Here is a 12500-nt window from a genome sequence, read left to right as displayed (position 1 = left end):
ATACATAAACATAAGTTATTTTAAACCAAACAAAAAATAAAAATTATTATTAAATAAAATACACTAACAAACAAAAAATAAACTTTAATTAAACATAAGTGTTAATTTGCATTTAGTTTAACAGTAATATTAAAATAATAAAAATAAGTTAAAACTAGATTTAAATTGTTTAAGATTTAATCTACTTATATATAAATATTTTTTTCTCTCTCTATATATTATTAAAGTATTTATTTTTATGACTAAATTATTTATTTAGTTATATGGGGCTAATAATAGCTAAATAACATTAAATAATATTCATATATATATATATATATATATATACTGTATATATATAGGTATATATATTACTGGAAATAATATATTAACACATTTGTTTCAATATGTTTGTTACTGCAAAACTAAAATAGATATTAAAATAATAAAAATTCAAATTAAATTGTTTAATTAAAAATTGTTAAAATCCATAGTATTTTGGGAATACTATATTTGGTTGTTATAAAAATATATACAAAAATATATACTATATATAGTAATATATATAAACAAACATTCAATTAGATAGAGAATATTCTGTAATTATTTTAGTTTATATATAAATATATATAAATTTTTAAGGATTAACGAGAAATTTTTAATTATTATTTGTTTTAATTGTTAATTGTTTTTAGTTTTGTTTAATATAATTTTTGAAAATTATTATTAATAATTTAAAAACAATTTAAATCTCACAAAAATAATTATGAGTTTTAAAGATTTATATTTGTTAATTAAACTTAATTAAATAAATTATTTAAATAAAATACATAAATACTCAATATATTTATAAAACAATATTTAATTTAATTTTTTTTTAATTTATACTAATATTGTGATAAATATTTTTAAAGTGTGTTATTATTATTATTATTATTATTTTTATTTATTGATTAAATAATTTTTATATTGTTTTTTACTAAAAAAATAAAATAAAATAAAAATTATCTTATCATATTAAAGTTATGTTTTTATTTATTGGTTTGTTTTATTGAATTTTATTATGTTGTAAATATTATATTATATTAGTAATAGTTATATATATATAACAAATAAAACAAAACAAAACTAATAGTAAAAAAATATATATAAATAAAAAAATTGGTTTTTTGAAAAAAAATACTATCCATGGTTCATAAATTTTTCTAAAACAATTTATGGTTCATTTAATTTCTATATAAATAAATATATATATATATGTTATTATATAAATTTATAAAAGTATATTAGTATTATTATTATTATTATTATTATCAAAGTTATTAGATTTGAGCATATTTTTTGTTATCGCATTTGTATTTTTTTTATTGTTTTTGTTTTTTAACAGTTTTTTTCAAAAAATTTTATTTTATATAAACTTTATTATTATTATTATTATTATAAACTATAGAAAWATATAATAATAATAATAATTTTATTTATTTTTGACTTATTGTATATGATATTAAATAAATTACAATATTTTCTTAATTGAAGATCTTTTCAAAATTTATTGATTAAACAAATTTTATTTATTTATTTTTTTTGGTTATAATGCAAAATAATAAAATAAAATAAAAAAAATATCATAATATATAAAAATACAATTTCTATTGGTTTACTAAAATATATTACAATATCAGCAGAAAATCTTAAATATATATATATATATAATATTTTTTGTCAAAAAAATAAATAAATAAGAAAACCTGAGTTGACTTCAATTTTATGAGTAAACATATATTTCTCTCTCTCTCTCTCTCTCTCTCTCTCTCTCTCTCTCTCTCTCTCTCTCTCTCTTTCTGTTTTGTTTTGTTTGTGTGTCTATGAAGTCAATACATTGCATATAAACAATCAGAAAGAAATACAAACATTTTTCTGAGACAACAACAACAACAAAAAACTTTACTTTTATTATACTATATATTTATTTGAGTAATATAACAGAAAGTCAATGAAAGAGAGAGAGAGAGAGAGAGAGAGAGAGAGAGAGAGAGAGAGAGAGACGACTTAAAGCAACAAACTATTGATACAAATAAAGCAAACATAGACATAGTGTGTCTCTCTGTGTGTATGTGTGTGTGTGTGTGTGTGTGTGTGTGTGTGTGTGTGTGTGTGTGTATGTGTGTATGTGTGTGTGTGTGTGTATGTGTGTATGTGTGTGTATGTGTGTGTATGTGTGTGTGTGTGTATGTGTATGTGTGTATGTGTGTATGTGTGTATGTGTGTATGTGTGTATGTGTGTGTGTGTGTGTGTGTATGTGTGTGTGTGTGTGTGTGTATGTGTGTATGTGTGTATGTGTGTATGTGTGTATGTGTGTGTATGTGTGTGTGTGTGTATGTGTGTGTGTATGTGTGTGTATGTGTGTGTATGTGTGTGTGTGTGTGTATGTGTGTGTATGTGTGTATGTATGTGTGTGTGTGTGTATGTGTGTGTGTATGTGTGTGTATGTGTGTGTATGTGTGTGTGTATATGTGTGTATGTATRTATGTGTGTGTGTGTGTATGTATGTGTGTGTGTTTGCAGTCTAGTATAGTGTATATCAATCATTGAAATTAAAGTAAAAATATAATATTATATGCCTTTTATACAGACAAAAATAAATAGCATACAGAATATTCATGAATATTCTCTATGTCTATGCATTACTCTCTCTCTCTCTCTCTCTCTCTCTCTCTCTCTCTCTCTCTCTCTCTCTCTCTCTCTTAAAGTTATATTATCTCTGTAGACAACAAACGTTAATAATTTGTTGCTATTTTTTTATAGTGAACTATCTTTCACTTTCATTGTTCACAAAATAAATATATACACTATATATATATATATATATATATATATATATATATATATATATATATATATATATATATATAAATATAAATAAATTTTATATTTGACATTACTTTTGCCTCAAAACATACTGACATTCAAATACTATATAGGAAATACTGTTTATACAGTTGTATGTATAATGTATGCACAAAAACATGCATAAAATAGTAGTAAAAAACAAAACTAAAAACAAAAATTTGAAAACAAAAAAAATAAATACAAAAGAAATTGAATTTAGTTGAAGAAAATAGTGGAAAATAATATTTAAATAGAAAAAAATGCTGAAAACAAATAAATAAATTGAAAACCTTTTGTTTTATTTTGTTTTAGTCTCTCTCTCTCTCTCTCTCTCTCTCTCTCTCTCTCTCTAACCKTTATTTTCAATTCACTTTATTTTCAACTATATATATATATATATTGATGTTATTTGTTTTTATATGACATATATTATAGATTATATATACACACTATATTGTTATATATATATATATATATATATATATATATATATATAATACTATAGAAATGCTAGACATATGTTATTATATGGGTAGACGACAACACCCGGGAAACTACAGTTCAAGTTAATTGTATTGTGTTTTWTWAGATTTTTATWTATGTTTAGTATTGTTTTTTTGTGTGTATATATATATATAGTATATAAATAATACATAAAATATTTTAATTCAATAGACTATAATCCAAACATACATATGTTATATACTGTATATATAAAACTATAACTTATAGTCTATTGAATTAAAATATTTTATGTATTATTTATAAATTGAAATTTATTTGTTGTTGTTTGTGTTGTTACTAATATTATTATTATTTAATATTTATAAAACAATTTAGTTTAATATATTTATTATACASTAGTATTAYTATATACCATATTATCATATGAATTGATTTTAAGTTAGTTACACAYATATACTGTATATAAATACACTAAAAAAATTTACTTAAAAATAAATATTTTTAAAATAAAACTTATGTATATATATGTAATACATTAATCATTTTATTGTTACATAAACTTATTTATAAATATATAGTATATAWATATATAAATATCAATAAAAACATTTTTGAAATAGTCTAGTAGATTGAATCAAAAAATAAAATAAAAAATAAACTTAAATTGAATTTAAAATTATTTTTAAGATTACATGATTTTTGAATTATTATTTTTTTGTTTATAATATAGTTTTTAAAAAAATATAAATATTATATAGTTATTCAAAACTAAAAACTTGAATTTAAACTATATTTTAAAATTATTATTTATATATTTATTTACTTTATATGATATATATATATGTTGTAGTTATGACCAAAATAAATTGATGATAAATTATTATTTACAAAAAAATTTCATCTTGTACATTTATTTATATTTTAACAATTTTTAAGTTGCATGTTTTTATTTGTATAAAACTTATATGAAAATAAAAACATTTTTATAAAAAAAAATAAATTTAAAATAAAAAAAAGATTTACTTATTTAAGATTTAAAACTAAAACATAAAAATACATAAAATATTTTTACTATATATTTAATAAACAAAAATCAGAGTTATATATAAAATAAAAATAATTTAAATATTTTYTGAATATATTATTTATATTAAAATTATATATATTTTGATTTTTKTATTTTTAATTAATATCTAATATCTTATTAATTTAAAAAAATTGTTTTTAAATAATTTATAATTTCAATAGTTTTAATGTATTAATACTGTATATTATATATTATATCCTATTGTATAACTAATTCATAACTTTTTTTATTATTCATTATAAATATTATATATTTTTTGGGGGGATTTTTTTAAATACAATTTTTTTGGTAAAATATTTAAATTACTAATTTAATCCCATTGTTGTTAAATATTCATTAAAAAAAATTTTAAACATCAAGTAAAACATAATCCCTATATATATACTATGTATTATTAATATTTAACACACATTTACTATATTTATATTATTAAAAAAAAACTTTTTATACATATTTTTTAATAATAAWAAAAAAGTTTAATAGAGATTATATTAAACAGAGAGAAAATAATAATAATAGAAAAACAATAGAAAAAAGTTTCCAAAAAAAAAATTAAAAACAGATTTTATTTTTTTATAGTTTTTTTCTATGAAATTTAAAATAATAATAATATTATAATCCATTCAATATACTATAAATATATATACATATAATTTATTAACAAATTTATATATATATATATATTGTGCATATAATAAATTTTTCATTAATATTGTAAGTGTGTGTGTATATATGTGTATAAAAATTTATATTATAATAATAAAAAAAACTAGAGTAGAGATTAACGGTTTTGATAACAATTTAAATGATTTATTACACAACAGTTTTATACAACACTATTATATATATAGTATATTATATAATACATTGATAGTAATCTACTGATAGTGTATATAATCTACAAAAAAACATTATGTTTATAATACAACATAATTTACTGTATGTTTGATATATTGTATAATACAGTACTTATTATGACGTGTTTATCAAAATAAAAAAAATAATATATATTTATATATATATTACCAGTAATTGGATGCATACATATAYACACATATAYATACACATACATACACACACACACACACACACACACACACATACATACATACATAAACAATATATTATATTATGATGTTATTAGGTATGTATRTATACTATAATTTAATGTAAAATATAATTTTTATTTTATTTAGATATATATATATATATATATATAAATATATAAATTACTTAATATGTATATATTTTTAGATTCAAATTATTAACAATTAATATTTTATTTTGATTTATATATATACGGTATTTATGTATTAAATGTTTTATTAAATTATTAGAAATAAAATAATTTAAATTAAGCTTTTAGACTGTATTAATAATAATAATAATATTTATAATGCATTAAGCTATCAAATAATTAAATAAWTTTATTGCACAMTATATTGAAATATATATATAATTATATATATAGTGTATAAAATACATACCAATCTATGTCTCGGAGGAATTAAAATAAAATTATATATAGTTTTTGAAAAAAATATACAGAATTATCAACAAAATAGACAAACAATTGTTTGTTGTATTGTTTTATATTTCAATGTAAAAAATAAATAAATAAATACAAAAATTTAATCAAAATTATCGTCAAAACAAAAGCGGACTTAAATTTTAAGACAGAGTTTGAAAATTGTGAGATATATTTACAGACTTTTGAAAAAAAYAAAATTACAGTAAGTTTTTAAAGGATTAGTGAGTGTGTGAGTGWGTATGWGTGWGTATGTGTGTGTATGTGTGTGTATGTGTGTGTATGTGTGTGTATGTGTGTGTATGTATGTGTGTGTATGTGTGTGTATGTGTGTGTATGTGTGTGTGTGTGTGTGTGTGTGTGTATGTGTGTGTATGTGTGTGTATGTGTGTGTATGTGTGTGTGTGTGTGTATGTGTGTGTATTTGTGTGTGTGTGTGTATGTGTGTGTATGTGTGTGTGTGTGTGTGTGTGTGTATGTGTGTGTATGTGTGTGTATGTGTGTGTGTGTGTGTAGTGTGTGTATGTGTGTGTAGTGTGTGTAGTGTGTGTAGTGAGTGTGTGTAGTGTGTGTAGTGAGTGAGTGAGTGAGTGAGTGAGTGTGTGTGTGTAGTGTGTGTGTGTGTGTGTGTGAGTGTATGTTAGTCATATATTTTGTTTATTTGTTTTTTAACTAAAAACTTTAATTTTCTAACAAACAAATAATCAATAGATGTTTTTGATGATAGAATTTATTACAAAAGTCATATAAAGATTAACTTTTATTTTTAATTAAAATATTAAAAAAATAAAAACAGAAATATAAAATTTATTATTTAATTATTTAAAAAAAAATTATACTAATAATACTATAGTTGTTTGTTTTTAATTATTTGAAACTAATATATATATATTTATTAGTTATATTAACTTMAAAAATAAATATTTTTACTATTATTATTGTTATATCTATTTATTTTGATAATTTAAAAAATTATTTTTTATTTATATATATATATTTAGTTTTTACTCAAATAAAAAAAACTGTCTGTTTCTGATAGATAAACACAAGTATTATACGGTATATATATATATATCCTATTTTTAACACAAATAATACTAATAATAAAAATAAAATAAAATACTGTATGATATGGACTTTTAACAACAACAACAACAAAAATATTATATAAAAAAAATATTAAATACAAATAGTGTCTATGAAGTTATCACTAATGGACACACAATAGTGTCCACATATTTTTGTCGTTAAAAATATATATAACAACAAAAAATATMTATATATATAAAAAAAAATAAATTAAAAGCTCTTTAAGAGTAATTCAATTTTGAAAACTTTATTTTTTCATTATTATTATTATTATWATTACATTTCATTGTGTATTAACTCACACATACTGTACAGTAAAGAGAGAGAGAGAGAGAGAGAGAGAGAGAGAGAGAGAGAGAGAGAGAGAGAGAGAGAGAGAGAGAGAGAGACTAATATAATTCAAACAAACAAAAAATAAGTCTAAATGTATTATATATATATAGACTTTAACTTAGTTTTTAGCAAATTTATTGTGTGTTTTGTTGTTGTAGTTGTTGTTAATGTCAATGAAAACTATTTTTGTTAACATTTTTCAATTCAATATACATTTATATATCTATTATCGCTATATATATAAATATAATATAAATATAAAAAGTAGATTTACTATAATATATATATAATTTACAAAATATATTTAATAATATAATTAATTAATTAAATGATTAATACATATAATCAATAAAACAAATATCTTTCAATAAGATTAATTAATTTAAATTTTTTTTTTCAGTAAAAATTATTTGATACTAAATTATTATCTTAAAATATTTTTATAAATTAATTTTGTAATAATAATAATAATCATAATAAACATCTAACAAATAATTAGATAAAGTACAGTATATTAAAATTAATAAATGACTAAAACATTTATACAATTTATAGTAATAGAAATTCATTTACTTTTTCATAATACAAATATATCTATATATACTGTATATATATAWATATATATATGAGAAGGACAGTCATATTATAAGGAATGTGATTTGAATTAACACATACATAGACACACACATACATACACACACAGACACACACTCACACATACATACACACACATACATACATACATACATACATACATACATACATACATACATACATACATACATACATACATACATACATACATACATACATACATACATACATACATACATACATACATATACACTGACATACATATATATACACACAACCATACACATACATACACATACATACAGTAAATAGACACACATACATACATAGAGACACATACATACATAGACATACATAGACATACATAGACATACATATAAATAGAGACACATACATACATAGACATACACATACATACATATACACACATACATACATAGACACACACATAAATAGACACACATACATACATAGAAATACACATACATAGACACACATACATACATACATACATACATACACACACACACACACACACACATACAAACACACAGACTATAGACACACATATTTCACAAATCATTTCTTATATATATATATAAAGTCTGTATTTAATTGAAAGCATTCTTAACTAAGAATAAGATGAAGACTTAGACTCAGAATAAAGAAGTGGAAGAAAAGTCTGAAAATTCTTTGACTTCCAGACGCTATAATAACTTTGCTTTTAATGAGGTCTCTCTCTCTCTCTCTCTCTCTCTCTCTCAGTCTCTCTCTCTCTCTCTCTCTCAGTCTCTCTCTCTCTCTCTCTCTCTCTCTCTCTCTCTCTCTCTCTCTCTCTCTCTCTCTCTCTCTCTCTCTCTCTCTCTCTCTCTCTCTCTCTCTCTCTCTCTCTCTCTCTCTCTCTAATAGAGTTAATATATATATATATATTTGCTAATAAATACAACTAAATAAAAAAAGAGAGATTTTTTTCACTAAAAAAATAAATAAATAAATATTTTTTTCGACCAAATTTTGTTGTTGTTTTGTTAATATTATTATTATTATTATTATTAATCTTATTGTTGTTGTTGTTGTTGTGAACCATATATTTATTTGCAGTCAAATACCAGACAAAACTAATTTCTAGTGATTTATATTTTGTTGAAAAAAAACTTTATTATTATTATACAGTATATACAGTAATATACTGTATACTGTATATATAAAGTAAATTATATAAAACTTTTATTATTATTATTATTTAAAAAAAAATAAATTAGCTTTTTTTAGTAGATGTTTAATAATATTAATAATACTAATAATAGAAGTAATAAAATATAATTTTTTTTGTTAAATTTATTTTGTTATTAAATTTTAGTAGTAATAGTAGTAATAGTACTATATTTTTAACAGTAATTTTTTTGTCATATATTTTTTACTATTATTATAATATTAAGTAATACTCTGATTAATATTAATCCGTTTTAATGTTTAAAAAAAACTTATATTATTAAAATAAAATTTATTATTAAAACTTTTTTTTGAATATATATATATAGTATACTGTTTAGTATATTATATTAAATTAATATAATTATTATGTTTAATAATATCATTAATTATAATTATATTAAATGCAATATAATTTTTTGTTGTWGTWGTAGTCGTTAAATAAATTTATTTTAATATATATTTATAAAAATAATTTTTAATCTATTTATATAACATATATCTAATTTATTTTTGTATGTATAATTATAATCAAATTTATTTTTATTATAAATTAAATATATAAATATTTAATAATATGATAATAATAATAATATTTATTAAGTCTATTATTAAATACATTTAAATAAAATGCAATCAATTAGATAACTAGAAATATTTTTTTCTTTCAAAAATTATTATACAATAATATATTTGATATAAATTAATATATATATATATATATATAATTTTTTTATAAAAAAAAATTATATCATAAATTGACTTGAGATAAAAAATTATATATATATAAAAATTTAATAATATAAATATTTTAAAATACATTTACTACTAATAACTACTAYATTCACTATAATTTATTATATATATATATATATATCGTATATATAATATAATTATCAATTATAAAATAAATAAATTTAAATAATTAATTAATAATAAAATATTTTAGACATACACACACACAYACATACATAGACATATACAAACACATACTATATATATATATATATATAMATATACACATACCTGAGCTAATGGGATCTCCTCGTACAGTAGTCGTGTGCTGTTGTATGGTTGCAATCAATGTTATTATKATTATTATTATTTATATTTATCCTTAATATTAGCCCATTTAATATGATTATCGGTAATTTGCATACTAGTAGTGCTGATGATGATAATAAAAATGCCGTAAATATGTTATTCATTACTTATATATATATATATATATATATTTGTATGTWTTTTTGGGCCAAACAGTCGGTGGTCACCAGTCGGTCAGTTAGTCAGTCATTGGGATTACATTATAGGTATATATTTATTATATATATATATAGTATTATAACATCAATTAATATGATTGAAACCATTTGATGGATAACTAGTAGTAGTAGTAGTAGTAGTGATAATCATTACTTTCCTCTTTTAGTTTTTACATGTACTGAAAATTATATGTATATTTGTTTATATATATATATATATATATATATATATATATTAATATATGATATCTCATCATCAGATAAACAACATGACGTTTCCCTCAGCATCCATACCATACCATAACCACACATAAACACACACAGACAACATACGTGTGCTATACTGTACTACTAATACTAGTAGTACTGTAGTAGTAGTGGTAGTAACTGTCCATTGAGACCATCACACTATTAAAACATATAAGAGAAATAAATTTAGATATATATATATATGCAATAAATATAAACACTATATATATATATTGTATACTATAGTATCTATAAATATATATTAATATTATTATTAGTATATCATGTTTTTAATAAGGTTTGTCAGTAATTTAATTAAAAATTTTGTGTGCATTTCAAAAATTACATATAACTTTCACTGTATTATTATTATTATTATTATTATTACATGTAATCATGATATACAAAAATCTGGAAATTTTTTATTTTAATTAATTTCTATTTAGATTTATGATTAAATAATTTACAGATATATATATATATATAAATTTTTATATATTCTGTAATTTATTATATATATATATAAATTTATATGTTAAATAAATATCACATATATATGATATATCTTTATTTATTTGTTGACTATTATCTATATGTAAAACTCATATGTAATATAAACATTAGAAAACATATTATAATTTTTATTAAAAACTAAAAAATTATTTTTTAATTTATTTTTGTTGTTGTYKTCGTCGTAATCTATATTTATTATTATTKGTGTTATTATTATTATTATTTTATAATTATAATTTATATAATTTTAATTTCTAATAACATAYACATATGCAAAMTTAATATATTATTTTTTTTAAAAGATAAACTTTTCAATTTAAATTTTATTTATATAATTATTATTATAAAAGTTTTATATATTTTAATTATGATTTTATTTTATTTTTTTTTGATATGTATATCTCTCTATATATAAATGTCTAAAAATTATTTTTTTATATACTATTATATACACAATAATACTCATAGATTATGCATTTATATTGTTTAAAATATTATTATAATATTATTATTATTATTATTACTACTACTAAAACTATGAATAATAAATGTGCGAAAAATTGTTTTTATTTTTTCACAATTTTGACAAATGTTTTATTATATACAACAAATTTTTTTTTTGGTGGACATTTTTTTAGGATAATTAATTATTTTATTTATTGCTTACAACAACAAAAAATTTCAATAATTTTTATTTTAATAAGCAATGACTTACTGAATATAAGTCACTGACATATCAATTATATTGTATAATAGATTTTCAATAAAAAATAATAATAATAAATAATTTTTTTGTTGTCAAAATTATTGTATTATTTAATATATATATATATATAGTATTTATAAAAAATTTATATTAACAATAATCTTATTATTATTATTATTACTATTATTATTATTGTTATAATAATATTCTTTAATATGATTTCAATGATTATTAAATAGTACTTATGTTTAATAAGACTATTAAAAAAAATTTTGAAAAAATATATAAATATTTTTGTTATTATTTTATTATTAATATTATTTGAGTATAAAAAAGCCATTGAAACATGATTTTAGTCAATGATTTACAATATATTTTTTTTAACCCTTTTATATATATATATATATATTGCTTAAACTTATAGATATCAACAATACATTGCAATACAAAAAAATAAAATTAAATATAAAAGTAATATTTATAAGTATTTTATTATTATTATTATTATTATTATTACAATTGTCATAAAAACCAATGTAAATCCGTATTACAATAAATGACAAAATTTTATTTTTTGAAATGTATGACAATTT

The 12500-nt window shown here is 18.6% G+C and overlaps 1 protein-coding gene across 1 annotated transcript in view; it reads right to left on the bottom strand.

Moving 5' to 3' along the window:
* LOC128953011 (nephrin-like) overlaps positions 1 to 10253 on the bottom strand; it is a 27442-nt gene extending 17189 nt beyond the window's left edge. The window contains exon 1 of the mRNA XM_054298504.1: positions 10204 to 10253. The gene's annotated coding sequence lies outside the window, so the exon portion shown is untranslated. The remainder of the gene's footprint in view (positions 1 to 10203) is intronic.
* Between the last annotated feature and the right edge of the window lie 2247 nt (positions 10254 to 12500).

This window comes from Oppia nitens, unplaced genomic scaffold (genome assembly GCF_028296485.1).
Source record: "Oppia nitens isolate AA-2021 unplaced genomic scaffold, nextdenovo-longstitch-racon4-pilon3 scaffold11_pilon_pilon_pilon, whole genome shotgun sequence".
NCBI classification, from domain to species: Eukaryota; Metazoa; Arthropoda; class Arachnida; order Sarcoptiformes; family Oppiidae; genus Oppia; species Oppia nitens.
The sequence above is the reverse complement of the archived record's forward strand: the minus strand, read 5'-3'. Positions and strand labels throughout refer to the sequence as shown.